We start from the raw sequence: 27,265 nt of genomic DNA on the forward strand, positions 1-27,265 counted from the left end.
AAAGCAACCTGTGGGAGGTATGGTCCAAGTCAGATGCAAGGATGGACATCCAGTAGGAGTGCCTGAGTTCCTTTGCCAACTGTACTGCCTGAGGCCATTACCCATGGGAGAAGAAAATTTAACAAGTGGAGTCAACTGAGAAAGATGAGAATCCTGGAATGTGACCAGATCAGAGTTCTAGTTGACAAAGCTTGGAGGTGTGGGAGAGAGTCATGCAGATATCATTGTCATCTTCACATTGATATCATGCTGTTGGGCATGCACGGGAAAACACTATAAATGGTATAGACTGAGTTGACAGAAAACAAACAAGGCCATTTGTCTTGGCATCTTGGACCAACATGTCCCCCAGAGGGATAGTGCTGGCTGTTGTCCCAGACCATGGTGCTGGACCCTTCTGCTGGGGAGGAGCAAAGGACCCTTGCAAGGCAAGGTGTACCCTTTACCCTTTCAAGGACACTCCCAGGAGCCAAAACAAACAGCCCCCAGCTTTCCCAGGGGATAAGCCTTATTTTCAGACTAACAATGGGACATAAAACAAATTCCTCCTTTCTTAGTCAAGTAGATGGATATGCTATTACCACAACAATTGGAGGGAACAATAACTCCTGATAAGAGCTTAGTTTTTGTCCCCAGGGAATCCTGGCAGACTAGAGTTCCATGCATAAGTGTAAGAGCATGAAGGATGGGGTTGGAGGTGACCACGTCCCTATTCTGACCAGGTTCTTGGCTCAGCATACTCATTTATCTGATTCTTTTCTTCTTAACTTTTTTTTTTTTTTTTTTACAAGTGATGTAATGGTGATTTACAAGATTATAAGGTAATAGGGGTATAATCCCACACCACAGCCGCCACCAAAACTCCAGTGTCTTCCACTCCCTCACATAACCACCAGAAATCTCCCAAAGTCTTACAAGATAGGTTGGCTACTATTTCTTTTCTTTTTGCAGTTCATGTGTTTCATTTTTTTATATTCTACAAGAGAGAAACCACTCACTAGTTATCTTTCATTTTCTTATTTCACTAATCATAATCATGTCCAGTTCCATCCATTTTCTTCTGAAGGACAGGATATCAGCTTTTTAAATTGCTAAGTAGCACTCCATTTAATATATGTTGTATAACTTCTGTATCCAGTCCATGGGCATTTAGGTTGCCTCCATAGTTTGGCTATTGTGAAAAATAAAGCGATGAGTATGGAGGTTCCTATATCCCTTCAAATTAGTGTTTTCATGCCTTTTGGATAAATGCCTAAGATTGGTAATGGCTATCATTTATATGAATCTCTCGAGTTTTCAATCTACCTTACAGAGAGAGGAAACTGAGGCCCACAGGACTCTATCTGTCATGGGCAAGTGGATTTGGGATTCAAACCCAGTTCTAGGGATTTCCAAAGGCCACACTCCTTACTGTACTATTTTCCCTGTGACTCATGATCTCTAACCTCTTATTTCTTTCTTTTCCTTTCTTTCTTTCTCTATTCCTTCCTTCCTTTCTTTCTTTCTTTCTTTCTTTTTCTTTCTTTCTCTTCCTACCTTTATTTTAAAGTCTATTTTTACTTTTAATTATCTTTATTTATTTGATAGAGACAGCCAGAAATTGAGAGGAAGGAGAAGATGGAGTGGGAGAGAGAAAGAGAGATATCTCCAGCACTACTTCACCATCTGTGAATTTTTCCCCCTCCAGGTGGGGGCCAGGGGTTTGAGACCCAGTCCTTGCACATACTAATATGTGCACTCAACCAGGTACACCACCACCACCAGGCTTCTAACCATTTCTTACTGCACCTCTAGCCTCAAAGTGAATTTCAGTGACTTGTTTGAAAATCAGAGTCACTTGCTTATTTCTTATGCACATGCTATGTGCTTCAGAGAGCAGCTCAGAAGCCATATTGTGTGTACCCAGGCTGCAGTGTGCAGGGGCCCTGAAACAGGAGGGTTTTATGCCAGGTAGTAGAGGGCCAAGTTGTCCTCCATAGCTAGTTGTTTGTACTTTTAACTGAAGGAAGGCTAGCTAAATACTTGAGTAATTTTAGAGCTGATGTTTGGAAATAAACCTATCAGAATTGTCTGGGGGATTCTTCAAATACAGGTTCCTGGATGCTTCTGGCAGAATTTCCTGGTAGAAATTCTGAATTGGTCGCTTCAAGGTAGGCCAGGTAATCTGCATTTTAATTAGTGCCATCATTCTTGGAGAGCATGTGTCTAGGGTGTGTAACCATCAGGCTGGTGGATAGTCCATTTGGTAATAGCCGTAAGGATAATGATTACTCTTCCGCTTAGCTTCTAGAAAAGGGCCAAGGCTTCTAGTAGTTCCTGAAAAATGTCCAGGTGACCCCTCCCTGACTTCATCATGGGACAAAGACCTGCATCAAAGTAGAAGGGAATTTGGAGATAAGAGATTCATTCAGTTTCATTATGTGGTGAAGCTTCTTCTGCCTGCTCAGAAATGCTCCTGTTATCCCTCAGAGAAAGGTGACCGAGCTTGCCCAGAACTTAACCTTGGCCCACGTCTGGGATGGAGACCTCAGGAAGGTTTTCACTCCTGCCCCGTGGTTGCCATGTGGATGCTTGTTGCTCTGGAGTAGATGTGATGACTTAGTGTCAGGTGACCAATAATTCCGGAGACAAAGAGCCAGAACACACTCTGGTACATGCGGTGCTGGGGATTGAACCAGGAACATCAGGTATGTGAGCCCAATGCTCTATCAGTGAAGCCATTTCTCTAGTCACAGACATGGAACCCTTTTTTTTTTTTGCCTCCAGGGTTATTTCTGGGGCTCAGTGCCTGTACCATGAATCCACTGCTCTTGGAGGCTATGTATTCCCTTTTGTTGCTCTTATTGTTGTTATTGCTGTCGTTGTTGTTGGATAGGACAGAGAAAAATGGAGAAAGGAGGGGAAGACAGAGAGGGAGAGAGAAAGATAGACACCTGCAGACCTGCTTCACTGCTTGTTTGGCAACTCCCCTGCAGGTAGGGAGTCAGGGCTCAAACCAGGATCCTTATGCCGGTCAGTCCTTGCACTTTGACCTATGTGCGATTAACCCACTGCTTTACTGCCTCCCTCCCCCCCAACCCCCCCCCCCCCCCACACACACAAGGAACACTTTTAAATGGGAAGAGCTGGAAAATATTCAAGTGCTGCAGGTTTTTCAGTTTCCCTGTAATGTCTCTCCCAGTTATTGCTGTTAGTGCTCCACACAAGCTGGAATCCCTTCTCCTGAGGTCAGTTCTCTGTCCATTGCTTCCCCTTGAGAGTTCATTTGTCCATTTGTATGGAGTTGATGGGAATCAAGTCTCTTCTAGTATGTGTCAAATGCCACCCAAGTTTGGAGTCAGGCATACACTAGGGCTCATTTTCACCAGAGAGTTTACAGTCATTTCCCAAAGCTATGATTTAGTCAATGGCAGCATTTGGAGCTTGGTGGGACTCCGTTAATGCAATGTGAGGATGTCTTAGCCCAAAGCAGCTGATGACACTGTGGTCAGTGTTAAAGAGGAAAGGGGGGGAGGCAGCATCTGTCCCCCATTCTGAGAGTCTGTCACACCAGTCACAATAAAGAATTGAGGGAAAGCATGATAATCCAGGTAAATTAAACTTTATTGGGCACAAAAACATGTTAGGAAAGAGAGAGAGAGATAAAAGGAGAAAGGGACTGAGAACTTACAGCCTTGATGGTCACATGGTAGTCCCAGAAAGAGGGAGAGAGCAAGGGAAGAGAGACTTTCATGGCTGCGGTCAGGACCTAGGAGCCTGAACACCCTCAGGTTCCCGCTTTTAAACCCAAACTCCCACCTCCATATACCTTCTAAGCCACACCTGTATGGGCGGTAAGTTCTCCCTCAGCAGTCAGGGTCATCTTCAAGATGGTCAGCCTTCTCCCCTTCTTAGGACCTGTCTCCCCAGAGAGGCTGCTCCAGTGGTTGCTGTCCCTCCCTGCCCTGCAACACTTCCCTGAAGCAGAGGCAGCCACTTACAGCACCTTTTGTGCTAAGGTCACCTCATTTCCCAAGAAACCCACGCCACCCACTCCCCATCTTCCTACTGCCTTCCCGGTGGCAGGCTGGGGCTAATAATACCTCAGTTACTTAATTGATTTTAATTTTTTTCCACCAGGGTGTTGCTAAGCTTATGGAGGGTCTGGGGATTGAACCAGGGAGCTCAGAGTTTGAGGCATGAAGGTCTTGCAGAACTACTATTATCTACCCTTTACTTTACTCATTTATTCATGTGGAGACTAATGCTTTCTGAGCCACCATCTTGTTTCTCCTGGCCTCCCCATGCTCACCTGTAAAATGAAGGTTGATTCCAACAATGGCCCCAAATAGCATCCCACTGACGCCACAGTGTCCACACTGCAGTGCTGTGTATGCCCCTCACTCCTCATCCTCTCTTCCCCACACAGATAGACTCAACTGTCATATCAGGTGGTGCCATTCCTCAGGAAGTCCTCAGAGCTCCCACAGAGCACTTTCTAGAGGGAGTGGGTGGTCATGGGGCAGCTGCCCATTACTCTTCTTTAAAATAATGACAGGAGCAAAAACCCTAACAAAAGCCCCCACATGAGGCAAATCCAAACAGGAAAAACTACCCTTGGAGGTGGGGAGAAAGGTCAGCACCCACCACATTCCAAGAATGACCAACCCCCCCCCCAAAAACACACACCTACCCCATTGTGTGTTTTTCTGTTTGATGGGAGAGTTTTGCACTGAGTAGATGGAGAGGGGAAGCTGGATGGAGCTGACCCTGGGTCTCTGATGGGAGGTTGCTCCTGCCCAATAGACATCTAAAAATACCCAGTAGGACCTTGACATTTTCATAAACAGATGGCCACCAGGACCTGGGGAGGGCAGAGGCAGTGGGAGGAAATTGTATCTGACAATGATAACAATCTGACAGTTCCCTGAGCTTCACATCCTGGCTGAGTCCAGCCGGCTGTCCAGGTCTCCTGCTTGGGCAAAGGAGGTGCTGTAAATAGAATTCTCCTGGCTCCGTTCCTTCTTGCTAGGGATCCGCAGACCATCTCTTCTGCCAGCCTCTTTGGCCCTTCCTCCACCCCCACCATCTGCAAAAGTGAGGTGTGGAAGCTGCTGGTGGCGGGTTGGAGGAGGTGAGAACCCCCCTGCAGGGGTCTCCATGGTCACCCCCAATTCTAACTGTGAGCCTAAATTGATGATAGGCATTGCATTGTGTGCCTTCCGGTAACTCACAGGATAACTTGCTTAACTTCTCAGGGTGCCAACTCTGAGAGCTGTGAAAAGGAAGGGATGCAATTTTAGAGGCAGTATGTGAAGTCCTGAGAAATGCAGTTTTATAATAATCAAGTGTCAGGGTCAGGGGGAGAGAGAATTGGAGATGTAAATGCCTCATGGACAAACCAGCAGTATCTGAAGGACTCTTACAAGAGAGATAGGAGGTGGTCCTGGGTGGGCATGAGGGGAGTCAGAAGGTAGGAACCAAAATGGACATCATCAGCATCCTTAGGGCATTTTCATTGGCAGGGCTGCCCAGGTGGAGGAGACCTGAGGAGCAATGAGTGCTTTATCATTTTGGCATATTATTAGCTGGGAGACCAGCTCCAAGAATGGGGGCTGTGGCTGGGGTAAGAGTGGGATGGAGCATGTAGACTTCTGAAAGTCCTTCTAAACTATGATTTCCTCATTCACAAAACTTGCTTCCAGGATCACTGAAGAAAGATGAGGAAACATGGCATGATTAAGATAGGAGACATACTGATGGGTGATCACTAAACACTGCTTTGAGCTTGACAAGAAATGAACCCATTAGATTTGTAAAAGTGAGCCACCCTACTAGGGAAAGAGAGGCAGGCTAGATATGGATCGACCTGTCAACACCCATGTTCAGCGGGGAAGCAATTACAGAAGCCAGACCTTCCACCTACTGCATCCCACAATGACCTTGGGTCCATACTCCCAGAGATTTAAAGAATAGTAAAGCTGGGAGTCGGTGGTAGCTCAGCAGGTTAAGCACACGTGGTGCAAAGCACATGGACCTGCATAAGGATCCTGGCTCAAGCCCGCCTCCCTGCCTGCAGGGGAGTCTCTCTTCACAAGTGGTGGGTGAAGCAGGTCTGCAGGTGTCTATTTTTCTCTCCCCCCTCTGTCTCCTCCCCCATTTCTCTCTGTCCTATCCAACAATGACGACACCAAAATCAATAATAACTACAACAATAAAACAACAAGGGCAACAAAAGGGAATAAAAATAAAATATTTAAAAAAAGAATAGGAAATCTGTCAGGATGGGATATGGAGTTCTGGTGGTGGGAATTGTGTGGAGTTGTACCCCTCTTATCCTATGGTTTTGTCAATGTTTCATTTTTATAAATAAATAAATAAATAGTGAATATTTGGATATAAACAAGATACTGAAAGTAGTGATTGACTATTGGAATGTTTAAAGACATTCCTTTTTTCTTTCCTGGATCTCTCAGAGAAAGGATACTAGATATGGGATAGTGGTTAAGGGTAGAGTTTGGTGTAAAGTTGTCTGTTTGAGAATCCCGCCTTTCTCATTCAGTATGTGCATACCCAGGCAATTCAACCACTCTCTCTTGAGCCCTTGTTTCTTCATCTAAATTAGGAATCAGGCTGGAGAGACAGCATAACATTTATGCAAAAGACTTTCATGACTGAGGCTCTGAAGCCCCAGGTTCAATCCCCAGCACCACCAGAGCTGAGCAGATCTTTCTCTCTGTATCTCTGTCATTATGCTACAGTAAAAAAGATACTTTAAAAAAAATCCCTACTTCATAAAATGCTTGTGGAAATTAACTAGAACCTGTGAATTGTGCTGGATTAGTTCTGCTCATTCAAATTCACTTTCAACCCTTCTCCACTCTGCTCTGCCTGGGAGATAGCAGATCACAGCTTTCAGGCCCTCTGGTTTCCCACTGAGCTAGTTAATGAGAGCCCCAGCAGGGCATCAGAAAGTGGCAGGGGGCTGGGAGACAGCATAATGGTCCTGCTAAAGACTTTTATGCCTGCCACTTTGAGGTCACGGGTTCAATCCTCAGCACCACCTTAAACTAGAGCTGAGCAGTGCTCTCTGCTATCTCTCTATGTATCTTTCTTCCTGAAACTCTCATCATAAATAAATAGATTTTAAAAGGAATCTTATAAGCTTGCCAATCAAATGGAAAGGTCTAAAGAAGGCACCATAAATTGTCTAATCAAATATTTACTCCTCAGTCCTAGATACCTTCCTCTCATACCCCCTACTTCACTTCCCTCAATCACTGTATCTACTCAACTAACTACACAAAAGAAATAATCATCCTGGAGGTGGCACAGTGGATAAAGCATTAGATTCTCAAGCATGAGGTTCAGGGTTCAATTCCCAGCAGCACACGTACCAGAATGATGTCTATTTCTTCCTCTCTCTCCTCCTATGTTTCTCATTACTAATCAAAATTAGAAAGAGTAAAAGTAAGTAAGATATACCTCCTAATCTCTTCCAGTAGTATCAACAATACTGTCACCTCTCGATAATCTTTAGGAAAAACACTGTATACAACTGACCAAGAGATATGGCAAAAATAGGTATCAACTAAAAGACAATTATCATCCCTATGACGGCCTTTATTAGAATCATCAAACAAGTAAAACTTAATTTAGACCCAAGGTGTATTTTCTCTCTAACTTGAGGATAGACCCCATAAACCTAATACTGGTTTGGATACAATAAATGACACTCAACATTTTAACAACTGAAAGAAAGTCTAACTAAACTCATCAGATAAAGAAAGGACTGGAAAAAAAAAGGTGCATGTGTGTGGAGGGGAAGACACAAATAAATAGGATTATAAATGAAAGAGAAGATACCACAATAGACACTAAGGAAATCCAAAGTATCATGTGATGCTCAGATGGTTTTAAAAATTAATTCTACAAAACTTTCAATGAAGAGTTAATATCTATGCTTTTTAAGCTCTTCCAAAATATTGAAGATGCAGAAATACTTCATTCTCATCATCTTAACACATCAAACTGAGTGTTTTTATTATTTTTTTATTTTTATCTAACCCAACAAGTCTAACAATTGATGACTCTCTTAAGTCTGACAGAGGGATCGGCATTCTCAGGAGTGTGGCTAGTGGGAACTGTGAAAGATCCTTTTATATTCCTTCTTAATTCTAGATCCCAAGGGCTAAGAAGGTGAAGGAAGATGTCCCCAAAATGGTGTTGACAGGGATGCAGGTTTGTATGTTCTTCCCAAGATGAGCCTCTTCTGTTGATTCACCTACACATAGCAAGCACCTTCTCACAGTATTTTGCACCCCCACTTCAGTCATACAGCTGATCTTTTTTTTAAAAAATAATTTTAATTTATTTTTTACAGTTTTTATTAATTATTTATTGAATGAAGACAGAAAGAAATTGAGAAGGAAGGGGCCTAGGGAGAGGGAGAGAAAGACACCTACAGCGCTGTTCACCACTCTTGAAGCATCCCCTTTGCAGGTGGGGCCCAGGGACTTGAACTCAGATCCTTGCACATTGTAACACATGTATTCAGCCAGGTGCACCACTGCCCAACTCCTGCAGCTGTTATTTTTTTAGAAGACTAATTCAGACTCTGGCATGTGCTATGAGTCCTTAAACGTCAGTTCACCAGCATTCAGCTTCCACTATGTGTGGATCCTGGGAGAAACAGGGACAAAAAGACCAGGGACAAAGAACAACAGACAGGAGAGAGCAAAAAAGGCAAAAGGAATTATTTCCACCAGACCCTCCCTTAAATAATTTTCAGTTCCCACAATTTCTCAAGAGTTTATGTCTGGTGCTATGTGCCTATAGTATGCCGATGATATCAACCACATGCTAATTACATACACATGATACAGCCTTCCCCTTGTTTACAGTCAATAGAGTATTCCTAACATTTTTTCTGTCCTGCTATTCAGCATCATGCAAAGAAGACAGTGGAGGAAGAAAAATGGCTTCCTTAATCTCTATCCCAGTAGCCTGTAGATCTCTTTTGTTTCCAAAACATGAAGGACTATGGTGACACTTTCCCCTGCCAGACTCCTACTACCAGCTGCCAGACATTATCCCTGCCAGATGGCCTGGGGGCTTGTAGGCATCCCTGAAATAATCTCTCAGCACTGTGTGGGCATCTCAGTACATGAAATTAGACCCTTTTTCCTTCTCTCTTCCCTTGTCTCTGCGAGAACATCTTTACCCTTGGCTTCATAAAGACATTGCAAGGTCCTGGCAGATTGTCCAAGCATCTTATTTGCAATCTCCATTACTCTAGTTCAAGGCACTGTGCATCTTGGAAAGCTAAGTGTTAGCTGATTGATTTGGGAGTAATTAGAGACGATGGCTGCAGGAGAAAAGTGGATAACTTCTAGGGCCAAGGGCCATTCTTCCATATCTGAGTGAAGAAGTGTGGTTTGATGGGTCCCCCAAGTACACTGTCTAGTTTGAACTCAGTGAAGTCCCATGGGGAGTCTTGAATACCATATGGTGATAATTCTATATCCTTGCACCTGCTTCGTCCCCAGGAGGACTGCCTGCTTTTTGCCCTGTGCTGGTGAGAGGATGGGGCATCTGGGGAACCCTCCTTATGGAGAGAACCAGGGCTGTCCTCCCCCATGCCATTATATTGCTGTAGATTCCAGCTGTGGCTCTACTTTTCCCACATTTAATTTCAGTCTCCCTATTCCAGCTATTATTATCATAGTCATTATTATTTATGGAGTGCTGACAGAGGACTTGACAACACGGCAGATGAAAAGATGTTGCATGCGTGCCTTCCAGCTGTTGAGATGGCCACCCCCTTCCTCCTTTGTTCTGGAAGATTCCAAAAGACATTTCCCTTCCTATTAGGTATTGGATGAGAGTTAATAAGGCTGTGTTTCAGAGAGGAGAGCCTGTATCACTTATAATAGAGTCAGTTTGGGAGTCCACAGTTCCTATCACCAGACCTCCATATACCAAACCCTCCCCTGATATTTTTCCTACTCTTTAACCCTCTGGGAGTATGGGCCCAAGATCATTGTGGGATGCAAAATGTTGAAGGTCTGGCTTCTGTAATTGCTTCCCCGCTGAACATGGGCGTTGACAGGTCGATCCATACTCCCATCCTGTCTCTCTCTTTCCCTAGTGGGGAAGGCCTCTGGGGGAAGTGGAGCTCCAGGACATATTGGTGGGGTTGTCTGTCCAGGGAAATCTGGTCGCATCCTGCATTTTAAACTTTTTATCAGGAAAACAAAAAGGCATGCACCAGAAAAGCATGTAGGCCATTTGGACAAAGATGATTGATTCCATGTGGAAGCTTACACCCATTTTTATTCACTTCTAAGGTCCTGCCCTCACTTCTTTCTAAGCCAGACCTCTACCTATTACAACTCCTAGATGGCCTTCTTTTTTCCTCTTCCATCTCAGGTAAGAGAAATAGTGCTTGGCTTCCTCAGGTGTTCTGATTCTGTTTCCTCTCAGTGCTGGTATAAAATCAATGGTTCCTGGGGTTCAAAGCCCTCTTCTAACATTTGCTCCTCTGGAAGTGTGGGCCACAATTCTTTTTGGGGTGCAGATGGAAGGAGTTTTGGATTCTGTAATTGCTTCTCCACTGGACATAGACATTGAGTGGTCAGTCCGTGGCCCCAGCCTATCTCTATCTTCCTCTCATAGTAGGGTAGGGCTCATGATGATGATGATGATGACCTCCTCCTCCCCTTCCTCCTCCTCTTCTTCTCTTCCTTCTTCTCCCTCTCCTCCTTCTCCCACTCTGGCTCCCCCCCTCCTTCTTCTCCTTTGTATTTATAAGACTGAAATTAGTGATTTTTATGCCTTTGTTAAAGGTTTTTTACTCCCCTAATCCTATTAGAATGTGTACTTTTTGAGGGATGTTCTAGTGCCTTGCCTTCCATGCATGTAGGCTTACTATAATATCTGTATTAATAATATCACATTTTGCAGATGAGGAAACTGAGGCACAGAAAAGTTTAGTAAATAGAGGTAAAAAATTGATAAGTGGAGTCAATCCCAACATTTTGGCCTCTTGAACATATTTTGTGCTAATTGTTCATACTGTAAACTGTGTCTGTGTTTGATAAAGTATTTCATATGGTTATGTGCACTGTTCATTGACAAACCCTGTGTGACTGGAATTCTAAAGCTACCAGAGATATGTGGCACCAATGGTTTGAACCAGAAAACATCCTCCCCCACTGTACTTATCTCCTTATGTTTAAATCCAGCTTGGGGTGGGGAGTGGGTGCCTTCTACATAAGATGCTTTGGAGATCCAGTTAGCACAACTCAACTCCATTAGAAAAGTGGGGGGAGGTGTCATGGCAGCTGATTCTTGAAAGATTTGCAGAAGTGCACTGAGCAGAGAAAAAGGAGGAAACACAGGCAGGGTTATTTCACTTGTTGTGTAGCACAGGGGCTGTATTGTTCAGAGTCTGGAAAGTGAGACTGGCAGGGTTGGCTTAGGACCAAATAGTGCCAGCCTTGAGAATTAGGGCTCCATGTTTATTCTGTAGGTACTGGAAGACCACTTAAGGGACGGTATAATCTTAGAATGACTGGTAATTATGAGAAAAAAAACTGAAATCAGAAGAAGAGAAATGTGAAAGGATTGAAATTAGAGAAAGGAGACAAACTTTCAGTTGTAGATCAAGGTTCTAGAAAAAAAAAAATCAAGGTAAGAATGAGGACCCAAATTCATCACATCCAAGTAGAGAGGGAGAAGAAATGAAACATAGATACTCAGGAAGATTGGTAGTTAATTGGAGGTTGATTTGAATCTAGGGGTTGATGGAGAGAGAAACATAGTGACTGACTCATGGGTTTCAGGTTTGCAAGACTGACAGGATGGTGGTGACATTGATGTTAAGGTAGACAATTTTGTGGTTGGGCAGAGGTGCACCAGATTGAGTGCACACATTACCATGTGCAAGGGCCCGACTTCCTGCCTCCACTCCTCATCTGCAGGGAGGGATGCTTCACAGGCAGTGAAACAGGTCTACAAGTGTCTATCTTTCACTCTCCTTCTCTGTTCTATTAAATCAAATAGAAAGAAGAGAGGGGGAAAAAAAAGGAAAAATAATGGACATCAGGAGCAGTAGATTCTGAACCCTAGCAATAACTCAGGTGGGAGGGGGAAGGGAGGGGAAGAGGGAGAGGGAGAGGGGGAAGGGGAGAGGGAGGGGAGAGGGGGAAGGGGAGAGGGAGGGGAGAGGGGGAAGGGGAGAGGGGGAAGGGGAGAGGGAGAGAGGGAGGGAGAGGGAGAGAGGGAGGGAGGGAGGGAGAGGGAGAAAAAAGGAGAGGGAGAGGGAGGGAGAGAGTGTGTGTGTAAGAGAGAGGGAATATATGTAGGGGTATCTTAGAGAAAGTACAAAGAGTTTGGATTGTGCCATGGTGTATTTAAAAGGCCAAGAAATTAGAATTGGGAACACTGGAGGGAGGTGAGGAGTGGTTATATAGAAGCAAGATTTAATTACAAAAAATATATTGTTATCTGTTGATTCTCCTTGACACATTTGTGGATACCAACCAGAACCTCAACTGGAAAATTTCTTCTTTCCCTCTCTAATTTTTTTTTTAAAGAAACAGTTCTGTTTTACTATCTGATTAAGAACATCTGCACCAGGATCAACATTACTCAAGTCAGCATTTTAGAAATATAACTTTATTTTTTTAATTGAGTATAATATGTACATATGGTTTCAACTTTTCACCCTGTTCCTCATCATAAGTCAGTAATTTCTGGCTTTAAATTTGGTCTATTCTAGGTTCATTTTCCTGAATTAGGACTTAATCTCTTAACCATCTTTTGGTCTTCTCTGGTGGCATTTAAGGTGTATCATGGTGGTACTGGAGAACATTTAATGATGCCTAAGAAAATTATTCACATACTTCCTAATATAGGAAAATAAAACTTGAAAAATTAATCCCTGAATGTTTTTAATTGTTTCTCCCTCCTCTGGTTTCAAGGAGATGGTTTGTGTGACAGAAGTCGAGCTTGTAACATGGAAATGCTAGATACAGAATGCCTAAATTCAAGTCTCATTTCTTCCACTGTCTAGTTGTGTCACTTGAGAAGAGAAGTTATTTCACTTCTTTATGCCTTACTTTCCTTGTTTGTAAAGTGGGAGAACAATAGGACCAGGTTTATAAAGTCCCTACGAGAATTACACAAACTCACATATACAACATTCTCAGAGGGGTGCTAGACATATAAGGAGGCTATGTAAGTTGTACTTATATTTCATTAATGTGTTGCCTTATATGGTGGAGTGTAGAAAGTAACACTAGAAACAAAGGCTTCAGCTGTGCTTAGCCAGTGCCTACAGACATCAGTGTGTGTGTGTGGGGGGGGGAGAAGTGCACACCAAAGTATAGACATCCCCAGGCTGAGTTGTGGGGCTGTCCTGGAGGGGACCTGGTGGGGAGACTGTTCTCACATGGCTTGGTGGGTTCCTGGGGATACTGTACTTGGGGTGCAGTACTATCCTTAAGGGACTATTCAGGGTGCCACAAGGGACATTATTGCATGTACCAGGTAGCTCCACTAACTTGCATTAAAGGGACCAGCTGTAGAAAAGAAACAAGAGTGGTCTGGGAGGTGGCGCAGTGGATAGGGATTTGGACTCTCAAGCATGAGGTCCCAGGCTCAGTTCCCGGCAGCACATGTACCAGTGATGTCTGGTTCTTTCTTTCTCTCTCCTGTCATTTCTCATGAATAAATAAATGAAATCTTAAAAAAAAAGAAAGAAACAAGAAAAGAAATGAAAGGAGAAAGGGAGGGAGAGAAGCAGGGAGGGGGGGAGAGATGGAGAGAGAGAGAGAGAGAGAGAGAGAGAGAGAAGCAAAGACCCAGGGTCAGAGAGGTATCTCAGTGGTAGAGCACTAGACTTGCATGTCTGAGGCCCCTAGGCACAGCATGTAACAAAGTTGCCTGGTGCCCTTTCTCTCTCTCTCTGTTTCTTTCTCTCTCTGTCTCTCCTTCTTTCCTTAATATTTATTAATTAATCAGTCATTAATGGAAATTAAGACCTGGGCTACCTCTTGCACATATGAGTGACCTCTTGACACTCCATTGCCATAGAAGCTGTATGAATCTTTTTTGCTTTAATTGCAGAAAAGTGTTCTTTCCTCTCCTCACCTTCCCCAGGAGAACCAGAAGCACAGAGCTCTCCTTCTGTGAGCTTAACCAGGCCATCCCCAGAGCAGCAACAGGCAGGAAGATTGAGCCCTGCTGCCTCTCACTTCCTCAGACTCCTCCTGGAACCCCACTGCCCTTCAGTGTTTGGCTTCCTGTCCTCCTCTTTAGTGCTCCCCTGAGCAGCTGTTCTGCACCTGGTGGCCCTCCAGTCACCTCTCTCCTACCCTTGTCACTTCCCCATTGAAGGGGGCTTGGGAGAGCAGAAAGGTGCTACATCAATGTAAGACATTTCCTGCTCTGTCCCCTCAGCTGTGCAGCTCAGTTGTGTGTCCTCTGGCACCTACAAAATCAAACACCTGCCTTCCAGATGTTTTTACCTCCGGCTCTGGGAAGCTGAATGCAGTGAGTCCCTCAGAATGGAGACAGGTATTCAGACAAGAGCAGCACATAATAGATTTTTTGGCTGGAAGGAGACTTGCAGGGGTCATCTTTTCCATTTCTCTACCTTTAGGGAGGATAACTCAACAATTGGCTTCATTGTGTTTGAAAGACATTTCATGGGAGTCCAGAACTTCCCCTGGGTTCATTGTCAAAGTTTCTTTCCTTCCTTCCTTCCTTCCTTCCTTTCTTCCTTCCTTCCTTCCTTCCTTCCTTCCTTCCTTCCTTCCTTCCTTTCTTCCTTCTTTCCCCTTTCTTCCTTCCATTCTCTCTCTCTTTTTTTCTTTCCCTCCCTCTTTTCCTTCCTTCCTTCCTTCCTCTCTTTATGACCAACCATATTTCTAACTTAAAGGGAGATAGGTTGATAGCATACTGAGCTCATATGTATATATATATATATATATATATATATATATATATATATATATATATATCCTTCTAACTCTCACTTTCTCAGGGAGTGTGATAGTATGGAATGGGTACTGACTTCGGGGTCTCGTAGGTCCAACATAGGCTCAGTCACTGTACTAGCTGTGACCTGTCTTGGATTCTGGGTTGCTGTTTTGTCCTCTTGAAGATAATAGTGCTTGTCCAAACTCTCCTGAATGTTGAGCATTAACATAAATGGATATGTGGACATGTCTAGCACTCCTGCTGGCTCTGAAGAAATGCCTTAGAAAATTGTCACTGTTGTTATTATAATGTTGCATAGTCTGTCTCTTTGTTCAGGCAGAAACAATGACTTGATGTTTTGGGAGTGCAGGGGAGAGTTCCCTTAGCCATTTGTGTTTTTTCTGAGGCCAGAAAGAACAAGTGAACATCATGCAGGGTAATAAGAGAAAAAGGACAATACTGAATAACTTATACCTGGAGACTTTACCTGGAAGTCAATCTGAAGGCAGATTTGATGGCTCAGAGGTTCATATCCTCTGCTAAGGAAGTATCAAGGAGAGAACAGAGGTCTTACATAATAAGAAGGGGATGACTTGATATAACAAAGCATTGCCTCTAAATATTTGCCCTGTCTTAAAGTTCTTTAATGAAAAGGTTATTACTGAGGGGCCAGGTGGTGGCACACTGGGTTAAGCACACATGGTACTAAGTCGACATAGTACAAAGTGCAAGGATCCACACAAGGATCCCCACCTGCAGGGGTGTCACTTTGCAAGCACTTAAACAGGTATTCAGGTGTCTATCTTTTTCTCTCCCTCTTGATATTCCCTTCCCCTCTCAATTTTTTCTCTGTTTTATCCATAAAAAAAAAAGCCACTGGAGCAGTGAATTCTTAGAGCCAGCCCCAGCAATAACACTGGAGGCAGAAAGAGGAAGAGAAGGAGAAGGAAGGTTATTACTGGGGGTAGATCTAAGTCTAAGAAATTTGCCTTCTTTAAGATCCTAATACCAGTTTCTTAAGAGGCTCACAGGACCGTGGCTGACCTGGGTTCCACACACCAAGATGATACATAGTTAAAAAGTCCTGCTCTGGCAAAACTGGGAAAAAAATCTACCTGAACCTTTTTTTTTTTTTTTTTCTTTTTTGTGAGATCAGTCCCATGAGACCCAGCTAAGTTAATTACCACTATTACACTTTTTTTTTTTTGCCTCCAGGGTTATTGCTGGGGCTCAGTGCCTGCACTAGGAATCCACTGCTCCTGGAGGCCATTTTTTCCCAGTTTGTTGCCCTTGTTATTGTCATTGTTGCCATTGATGTTGTTGTTGGATAGGACAAAGAGAAATTGAGAGAGGAGGGGAGACAGAGGGGAGGAGAGAAAGACAGACACCTGCAGACTTGCTTCACCCTGTGAAGTGAAGGAGCTGGGGATTCTAACCAGGATCCTTACTCTGGTCCTAGCTCTTCGCACCATGTGCTTAACCCACTGTGTTACCTCCCGAACTCCCTACCCCCCAATTACCTTTATGCTGAGTGTTTGCATAACCAATAACTTGACTTTAGTTCAAAGGCTCTTAAAGTGTGCTCATGTTCTACCTGCATCAGAGTCAACCAGGAGCACATGTTGACATCTCAGAGTCTTGCAGCCTAGTGCACCTATCAAATAATTATATGTTAGCTGGGTCAGGGAGCCAGCATTTCAGCAAGCACCCCAAATAATTCTTTTCATCTTGAAGTTTGAAAGATGCTTTATAGGGAATGTTATCTAGGTCAGATGGCTCAAAGAAGGTGTGTGTTTTACCTGGGTCCCTTGGTGCATAGCTCAGGAGAAGTGCCACATTTCCCTCTGTTCTTCCCAAGAGCTGGCTGTCAGCTAGTGCTGTCTTCTAGGGAACTAGAATGTCAGCGTGTGAAACAACTCAAAGGTCATGCCATCAAATTCTCACCAGCTATGCAGTCCCTTTTATAGAAACCTAGAGGGTGGACTTTGGGATTTTCAAGGAAGGTGGGATAAAAGAGCAAATGCCCAGGAAGCAGGAAAGCAGAACGAATGAATCATGTTTGGCTAAGGACTGGAACAGCTGGCAGTGTTTATGGAATGCTCGTTGTGTGCACAGTCCAATGGCTGTGGTGGGAAGACGCAGAGGAAGGAATAAATAGTGCTCATAGTGTACCTACCGCACTCCACATGTGTACCAGATCGGAGAAGTCTGGTCAATCATCCCAGTGTTTTCCAACAACCAGATGTCGGACACCAGTGTTTCAGTAATTTAGGGCCCCTTTGGTAGAGGTGACAGTGGGGTTAAGGGGGCTGTGTGTATGTGTGTATGTTGTGGGGGGTGACAAGAAAAACAAATGGAAATGGACAGAAAGAAGGGGAGACCAGGAGGATATAGTAGACTAGTGGAGGTCATTAAGTTAATGAATCCATGTATGGGCTCCTCCTGGGTAAAGGTCCCTGGAGATACACAGAGCAATAAATACTTGCCTCGAGGGGCAGCATGGTGTCTGAGAAGAATAAAGGCATTCAGAGAAAATCCAGATTGGGTCTCACATCTTAGTAGATCTGGGAGCCTGGCTTACTTCTTTAAACTTAACTGTGCTTCAGATTTTTCAACTGTAAATGGTGCAATTAATGTTTAGTTTTCAGGTTTCTGTAAGGATTAAATAATGTGTAAAATATATCTGGTAGGGTGCCTACTTAGAGAAGTACTAAAAATAATTATAATTCCTTTCTTTTTTAATTTTTTAAATTTATTTTTTCTTTAAGAAAGGATAAATTAACAAAACCATAGGGTAGGAGGGGTATAGCTCCACACAATTCCCACCACCCAATCTCCATATCCCACCCCCTCCCATGATAGCTTTCCCACTCTCTATGCCTCTGGGAGCATGGACCCAGGGTGGTTGTGGGTTGCAGAAGGTAGAAGGTCTGGCTTCTGTAATTGCTTCCCCGCTGAACATGGGCGTTGACTGGTCGGTCCATACTCCCAGTCTGCCTCTCTCTTTCCCTAGTAGGGTGGGTCTCTGGGGAAGCAGAGCTCCAGGACACATTGGTGGGGTCTTCAGTCCGGGGAAGCCAGGCAGGCATCCTGATGGCATCTGGAACCTGGTGGCTGAAAAGAGAGTTAACATACAAAGCCAAACAAATTGTTGAGCATTCATGGACCCTGACTGTGTCCAGAGACTTCAGGTGTGGAATGACAACCCTTCAGCTTCATTACTCGGGTGAGACCTTTCCTTTCATAGTATTCTCTAATTCCTTTCTAGGAGAGGAAACATAACTCTCCCATAGCTACTTAGATGAAGAGGCTAAGTTAGTATCCAGTTAAGATCAGGTTTGATGTTCCAAGGGCAGGGTGACCTTGAATCTTGAAAACTGAAATGCTGTGATTGCCTTGCTTTATTTAACTTATAAAACCTCACGGCAGTGCAGAAGTGAGTTATGCACTTGATTCTTGAAGTTCTTCTTTGAGCTGATCTAGAGTCCTTAGTCAATGATCTTTAAAAATTTTATTTATTTATTACAACCGGTGTTATGGCTTTGTGTCTGCACAATGAACTGTCTGCTTACAGCTTTTGGCAGCCTTTTTTTTTTTTTGCCTTTTATTTGATAGGACAGTGAGAAGTTGAGAAAGGAGTGGGGTTAGAGAGAGAAGGAAACAGACATCTGCAGCCCTGCTTCAACACGGGTGAAGCTTCCCCCCCCCCCCCCGAACAGTAGGGAGCAGGGGCTTGAACCCAGGTCCTTGTGCGTGGTAAAGTGTGCATACAACCAGGTGACCAGGTGCACCACCTCTCACCCCGTTTGATTTTTGAAAAGCTGATATGGAATCCTTAGCCAATAGTCTTGAGTCTTGTCCCAGGGAGACAAAAATCAGCAAATGCCCCATCCCTCTTAAAGGACAAATCCAGATCAGCCAATCATGACTATTCCTCTTGCTCCTTATTCATCATCCACCCTTATCTCCTTTTTGTTAATTAGAAAAAAATGGGGGAAATTAAGAGTCACATGTAACTTTCACTTTATTAAATGATTTTATGAGAAAGACCAAGTTATCTGTCCATCATATGTGGTACAAGGGACTGAACCAGGGCTTCAGGCATATATAGAAATGCTGTATAAGTTAGTCATCTCATCTTCTAACTTTTTACATTAAAACATTACAGAAGGCAGTGCTGGTATCTCGGGTTACAGTGGGGGTAAGTGTCTTTCTCATTGTAGTTTAAGTGCCTGGCATTATTTTTATTGTAAGTGTAATTTATGCTTTAGATTGCCAAGGCCTCCTTTACAAAGACATTCAGCAGAGGACTATACTTTTAGCAAGTATTTCTATAGCTTTTCCAAGCATCCAGCTAGAACTGACATATTGCTAGCAGTAGAACACAACTACTAACAAAACACCTATATAAGAAGTCAGGCTGCTCTCACCCATGAAGTCCCTCTTTAGAAAGTCCTGGGAAGATCTGAGGAGACAGCATAACAGTTCTGCAAAAGACTCTCATGCCTAAGGCTCTGAGGTCCCAGGTTCAATCCCCAGCCCCACAATAAGGCAGAGCTGAGCAGTGCATTCATTGTTTTTTCTTTTTCTTTTTATCTCTGAATTTTTCTCATGAAATCAACAGATACATGTTAGAAAGTTCTGGAGAACATATATAATTGATCACAATAGTGAGTCCACTTTCCCCTTCCTATACCTGGATCCTTGCTCTTAGGTTTATATATGTCAGTAGTAACCCATGACACCCTAAGTAATCCCTTTATTTTCTTTTTTAAAGATTTTTTCCTAGTCTTGGATATTTTTATTTATAAAATAAAAAATATTGACAAGACCATAGGACAAGAGGGGTACAATTCCACACATTTTCCACCACCAGAGTTCCATATCCCATTCCATCTCTTGAAAGCTTTCCTATTCTTTGTCTCTCTGGTAGCATGGACCCGGGATCATTATGGGGGTAGAAGGTAGAAGGTCTGGCTTCTGTAATTGCTTCTCTGATGAACATGGGTGTTAGCAGGGCAGTCAGAGACAGCCAGAAATTGAGAGGGAAGTGGGAGATAGGGAGGGAGAGAGACAGAGATATACCTGCAACAGTGCTTCACCATTCACATAGCTTTCCCTCTGCAGGTGGGGACCAGGGGCTCGAACCCAGGCCCTTATGCATTGTAACACATGCTCTCAACCAGGTGTGCCACCACTCAGCCCCAGTAAGTTTTCCCTTTCTATCCATCATGAAGCGAGCTCCAGTGACTTTTTCTGTGTGTTCCCTGTAGCTCCTGAAATCTGTCATTAATAGTTCTTGTCTTCCACATTTTCCTGATGGTGACCACTGAGGTGCATCATGCCATAATAGGAACATAAGAGCATGGCTCTGACTAGGGAAACGTGTGTGTGGGGTGTGCCACTGTCAGAGTGGTGGCAGGCATTTTTTGGAAGTGCCATCACAGTCATCATACTGAGACCAGCTCTGTACTCATGGAATACAAAGCCTGGACAAAGGGCTGGGGGCAGCTATTTGAATATTCCTAGGTATAAACCAATAGCAGGTATATTGGAGAAAAGGTTAGAGTTTCTGTTACCCCTAAGCTGGGATTGAGTTTATCATTTCCCTCTTCTATTTATAAAATTTGGAAGTGGGAAGTGGGTATATAGACAGAGGCTCAGGAAGATCTCTTTAGTAAGAAAGAAAATTAAGATTCAGAAAATGAAAAAGCCACTCATTTTGCTTCTCTCCATTTTTAGTCTCCTTCTTGCTCTTCCTCTCCTTTCCCTGCTTCCTACTCTTCTTCCTCTTTGTGTTCTAACTTGAGTAGTCGCATAGCACTATCATCCACAGCAGGAGCACTGGAGTCAGAAGGAATCTGAAACTCTAGGGAAACCTGTTACAATGGTTTATGAACTCCTGAGCTATAAGTGTTGTGGACTCCACCCTGCAGGGGAACAAAATCTGTCACTCTCCAAATGTGTCTTCAGCAAAAGGCTCATTTATAGGACAGTCATTGGAGGCAGAAAGGAGAATGCTCCTGAGATAAAGGCTTATACTAGGGAAGAACTGGTCTGTGGAACAGGTAGAACTTAAGTCTATATGCTTTCAGTCTATCTTTCCCCCTTTATGTAGCCATCCTAATGTTTTTTTGTTCCTCCTCAACCTCTTCTGCATTAGTGATGCCATTTAAGCTCATGTTTAGGGGCATGCGGACCATAACTCAGAATTTCTGCACCTCTCCCATATGTATGGAAAATATACATGTTATTAATAAATTTATCCTCACTATTCTCCTACCAATAAACCTCATACTTGTTTATTTCCAGTGTAGCATAGATCTAAATAGTACCCGAGAAGCTTTCAAAGGTGAATGCATATTGAAACCACAACCCTTGTAAGTCTTATTGGAATTTGTGGAATATTATCAGTTGAACTGTTTATTTTCTAAAATAAAAAAATGTAGTATTTAAAGACAACACAGTCTCATAAAGTAAAAATCACAATATGCATGATTCAGTTAAAAATTACTTGACATAGCAAGGAACCAAAAATCTCATAAAGAAAATCCCATAAAGAAAAGTCAAAGGCAGAGAGGATAGCATAGTGGTTTCACAAAGGGACTCTCATGCCTGGGGAATAAGCCAGAGTAGAAATCAATGTTCAGCCTTACACAGACAATTTAAAGCAATAGTTATAAAAAAAATGCAAGAAGTGAGGGAGGCCATTTTTGAAATGTACAAAATGAAAAAAAAAATGAAAGAAATAAATGAAGGCAACAAATGGAAATTTAGGAAAAGAAAAACAACAACAACAAAGACTATTTATATAGTTTTTGAGAGAGGAGACCAGAACAGTGTTTAACTTTGGCATAGACGTGTGCTGGGCTTTAATCTCAGGGTCTCGGAGGCCTCAGCATGAGGTATGGTGCTTTAGAGCTGAAGTATCTCCTTAGTCCACGGGGGAAGAGAAGAAGGTTAGTCTCATGCTATAATGATATGCTTTCTAAATTCTTAGATTGTGTGGAATTGTTTCCCCTGAGTGGAAGCATACTACGTAGTATCTCTGTAGTATCAGGACAAAGACAGAGAGGGGAAGGGAGAGAGTGAGAGAGGCAGAGAGAGAGAGAGAGAGAGAGAGAGAGAGAGAGAGAGAGGGAGAGGGTGGGAGAGAGAAGGAGAGAGGGAGAGAGAGGGTGGGGTGTCTGACTGACTACATAACTAGAGCTTCCCCTGGCACTGTGACACTGCCATGTGATGCTGGAACTTGAACCCAATTTAAGTCCATGGTAATGTACCTAGTGAGATATCTTCCAGTCTGAAAGAAACAAAAACAGAAACAAAGCAGGATCCTAAACCAGGAATAAAACCTCAATGTCAGTGGGTGATCTCAAGAGCAGAAAGGAAATGAGAAGAGTCACATGGATCTGTAAGAGTTGTCTAACTTGAACATCGGAGAAGAAAAAAAAATAGATTTCAGGGACCAGTGGGAAAATAGAAGGTGTCACCTGCCCATGTCATGGAGGCCCCAAAGGAGAGGAGAAAACATGAAACCAAAAATAAACGTATCTCAAGACTTGCGAGAGTATTGAAAGCCCAACACCTACTGACTAAAGAATCTCAGTGAACTTCAAAACAGATAAAGCCAAAGCAGTCCACATCTGGACACATCATATTTAAAATACTAAAAAAATAAGCAGAAAAATTCCAAAAGTAGCCAGTGGAAAAAAATGATTTATCACCTGTAGGAAAATGTGATTCTAATCACTGTAAATTTCCCACCAGAAACCATGGGGCAGAAGAAATTGAAATATTTTCAAGCACTGAAAGAAGAAAATTGTCTACCTAGAATTCTCTGTCCAATGAAAATACTCTTTGGGGAAAAGGCAAAATAAAATTTCTCTGATGAAGGAGATAGAAAAACAAAGTTTTCCATCAGCAGACCTGCTCTAAAAAAATCACTTAAAGGAAGTCTGCTGACAGAAAGAAAATTATAACAGAAGGAAAACTGGAACATCCATAGTGAGAGGATGGTAATAACAATAATAAATACCCTCATAAATTTAGTAGGATAGATACTCTTTCTCCTGTTGAGCTCTCATAAAATATGTCACACACACACATACACACACACGCACACGCACACGCACACGCACACACACACACGTCCTAAATATTTGTCCTTGACAACAGACTTCTAAAAAACATGAAAAAGAAGGGGGCTGGGCGGTAGCACATTGGGTTAAGCACATATGGTGCAAAGCATGAAGAGCAGAGTAAGGATCTGGGTTTGAGCCCCCAGCTCCCCACCTGCAGGGGGGTCGCTTCACAAGTGGTGAAGCAGGCCTGCAGGTGTCTATTCCCCCACCCCCTTTGTCTTCCTCTCCTCTCTCCATTTCTCTCTTGCTATCCAACAACAACAACAAAAGCAATAACAACAAGGGCAACAAAAATGGAAAAAATAGCCTCCAGGAGCAGTAAATTCGTAGTGCAGGCACTGAACCCCAGCCATAATGTTGGAGTCAAAACAAACAAAAAGTGATGAAAAAGAACAGAACTGAAAGAATATAGAGTTCCACAATGACAGTTCAAACATCTTCTCTGAGTAACTGGTAGAACTAGAAGAAAGAAAATCAGCAAGAATATAGACAAACTGAATGACAGCACCAACCAAGCAAGCTTAAGTATCATTTAAACACATTCCACCCAGTAACAGCACAATGCACATTCTTTTTAAGAGGACATGAAGGGGGCAGGGAAGTGATGCACCCAGTTAAGTGTACACACTAATATGAAGACTGGGGTTCAAGCTCCCCCGCCCCCTTCACTGCAGGGGAAACACTTCACAAATGGTGAAGTGGGCCTGCAGGTGCCTTTCTCTCTCCCTATCTCCTCCTTCTCTCAATTTATCTCTGTCCTATCAAATAAAATGGAAAGAAAAAAAAACAGGAAAAGTGGCCACCAAAGCAGTGGATTTGTAGTGCTGGCGCCAAGTCCCAGTGAGATAACCCTTGTGGCAACTAAAAAAAAGAAGAGAAAATAAAAGAAAAAAGAGAGAGGATGTGGAACATTCACCAAGATACACCATATCCTGGGTCATCAAACAAACTTTCACATATTTAAAAAAATTGAAATAACACAAAACATGTTCTCGGACCCTAATGGAATTAGCTAGATAAGAGAAAAAATTCCCAAGCACAGGAGGACAAAGGAAAAAATCTTGGTGAACTTGGAGTAAGTGGAGATCTTGGATATGATACTGAAATAGAACAGAATGGAACAAAATAAAATTAGATTCCATCAAAATTATAAGCCTATGCTCTTGGAAAAACTACTGTGAAAATGAAAAGTCTAGCCAGAGATTGGGAGATAATTGCAAATCACTTATTTGACCAAGGGCTTATATACACAATATGTAAAGAACCCTTGGGGTTTGTGCAGTGGTGCACTTGGTTGAGGGCACATTACCATGTACAAAGACCCAGGTTCAAGTCCCCCATCCTGGTCCATACCTGTAGGGGATGAAGTAGTGCTGCAGGTATCTCTCTGTCTCTCTCCCCCTCCCTATCATCCTTCCCTCTCAATTTCTATGTTCTATCAAAGTAAAGTACATATATTACCTCCAGGGTTATTGCTGGAGCTTGGTGCCTGCACTATGAATCCAGTGCTCCTGGAGGCCATTTTTTTTAATTTTTGTTGCCCTTGTTATTATTGTTATTGCTGTTGTTGTTGGATAGGATAGAGATAAATCGAGAGAAGAGGGGAAAGCAGAGAGGAGGAGAGAAAGATAGACACCTGCAGATCTGCTTCACCGCCTGTGAAGCGACTCCCCCCTGCAGGTGGGGAGCTGGGGACTCGAACCGGGATCCTTACTCTGGTCCTTGCACTTTGTGCTATGTGTACCTAACCCACTGTGCTACTGCCGGCCCCCATCAAATTTTTAAAAACATAAAGAACTCTCAAAAGTTAATAAACATGTACAGAGAGTTGGACATTTCACTGGCAAGTGTAAACAGCTAGAAAATAAACACATGACAAAAGGTTTCACACCTGTAGTCATTAAAAGACATGCAAATCAAGAGCATGGTGCGGTGTAAATACACTCCTACTATTTACAAGATTGTAAGATTACAGGGTATAGTTTCCCATCATACCTACCACCAAAGTTCTGTTCCCTCACACTCCCAACAATAACCACCATAGTTCTCAAAAAGTCTTAGAGATAGCTCCTCCTCATTCTCCTCTTTCCCTCTCCTCCTTCTCCCTCTTTCACTCCTCCTCATTTCTGTTTTCTCCCCCTGTTCCTTCTATTTCTCCTCCTTTTTCTTGTTCACGTATTTCAGATCTCTAGATTCCACATATGAGTGAAATATGTAGAATCTGGTGATTGTCTTTCCTTTCTACTTATTTTGCTAATATAATCACCTCCAGTTCCATCCTAAATCATACTTTTATTAAAAAACTAAAATTAGTAAAGAACAGACAGAGTCAGGGGTCTTGCAGGGCTCTAGGTGTGGAGTGATAGGGATTATGCAGGTGGATGTGGTGTGGGTATGATTCCATCATGGTGGACACAAGATGCCAGTTCTTATAGCCTCTGAGTTGTTCCATGTTTGTTACTGGAGCAAAGTCAGAGTCTTATCTCTCAAACCTTATATTTCCTTTAGGGTTAGTAGAGCTTCATTTTAAGATGCCCATTTTCTCCTCTTAGGTGTCCCCAGACCCTTGAAAAGGAGGTGTGAGACCACACTATCACTCCTGCTTCAAAAGATAAATGGCTTGCTGTAGGATGTTGCCTAAGTCACATTGACACTTTTCAGAAATGGTAAGTCCAGTTTGAGAGAGCATAGGGTTTTGGTTTCTCTTTTCCTGCTCCCAAGTGTGAAGACTCTGGTTATAGTATAGTACTCCTTCCTCTTTCTGCCTAAATGGTCACCCTATCTTCCTTTCTAGTTCAGTTCCACCCACACCCCTTATTAAGGCATTTGCTTTGCTTTGGAGGTATATACTCACTCCTTTACTCCTAGAAACTTAAATTCTAAATCCTTATGGCGGTGGAAATTTGGAGAATGTTTTTCCTTTTTGCATTGATGTCTCTTTCTGCTGAATACAGTGTCTACGAGGACAGTTCTAAGCACCTTCAAATACTCAGTAATTGTTCTGCAAGGTGGTTCAGATGGAGTCATGGGATAAAGCCGCAAGTGGAGTTCAAAGTCTGATCTTATGAAGGAAAGAGTCCAGCTGTGCCTCCACAATGTGGAAGTGTTTATGGAATTTGGTAGACACCAAATTCCTGGAACTGTTTGAATTTAGCAATCAACTATAAAGGATTTTTGCAGGGGAAAATAAACAACTTAACAACTGTGTAATATGTTAAGTGATAAAAGCTTCATAATCAGAACAATCAGATGGTGGGAAGACTGAGAGTGACAGGTGCATGGGAACAGTGGCGTAGACTGGTAGACCGCTGATTTAGGAAGATTTGCCACAAAATCATCTCTGGCCAGATGATATTTGGTCAGAGACCTGGAGAAGACAGTGAGTTAAGCGGAAATGTGGGAGATGAATGTCCCAGAAACATGGAGAAGTATCTGGAAGGAGGGAAAGACAGGCTCCTGCCTGGACTATGTGTCCCAATAAGGAGGTGAATGTGACTGAGACAGACAGGAGACAAGCAGAAAACAATGTTGCTCTTAGATGACTTAAAGACAGGTCCTGAGGAAGGCATTGCTGCAGGGGGTTAGGTGGGGTGTTAAAGGCATGCTGGGGTCTCTGGAGAAGAACTTTGGTGAGAAAGTCCAGTGAAGCTGTGACTTTTTCATCTCTAAAAATTCTGTGACAGATAAGCAGCTTCTTATTTCAAGAGTTTATTTTGCTTTATTTATTTGTCTTTTAGGGCAATTCTCATGCTCAGTGGTGGGAAAGTTTCTTGTATTTGTTCAAATATGTCATCTTAATAAGGGATATTTATCAACCTGCCCATTAAATTCCATGTTCAGTATCTGCTAAGAAATAAGAGGGAACCCCAGGATTGGTGAAGCAGGGATGCAGGCATCTCTCTCCTTTTCTATCTCCCGTTCCTCTCTCAATTTCTCTGTCTTTATCCAATAAATAAAATATTAAAAAAGAAATGAGAAGACTTATAGGAGTCCTTAAGTTAGAAAATCTCTCTCTCTCTCTCTCTCTCTCTCTCTCTCTCTCCCTCCCTCCCTCCCTCCCAGGGTTATTGCTTGGGTTCAGTGCCTGCACAGTGAAAACTCCAGTCCCAGCAGCCAGTTTTCCTTTTATTTTCCCTTTCATATAATAGGACAGAGAG

At 43.0% G+C, this 27,265-nt stretch overlaps 1 long non-coding RNA gene across 3 annotated transcripts in view; it reads left to right on the top strand.

The window, feature by feature from the left end:
• LOC132539390 (uncharacterized) overlaps positions 1-27,265 on the top strand; it is a 363,563-nt gene that overhangs the window by 78,000 nt on the left and 258,298 nt on the right. For all 3 annotated transcript variants that reach the window (XR_009550643.1, XR_009550644.1, XR_009550645.1), the window contains exon 2: positions 25,661-25,774. This is a non-coding gene — a long non-coding RNA (uncharacterized LOC132539390). The remainder of the gene's footprint in view (positions 1-25,660; positions 25,775-27,265) is intronic.

Source organism: Erinaceus europaeus, chromosome 7 (genome assembly GCF_950295315.1).
Source record: "Erinaceus europaeus chromosome 7, mEriEur2.1, whole genome shotgun sequence".
NCBI classification, from domain to species: Eukaryota; Metazoa; Chordata; class Mammalia; order Eulipotyphla; family Erinaceidae; genus Erinaceus; species Erinaceus europaeus.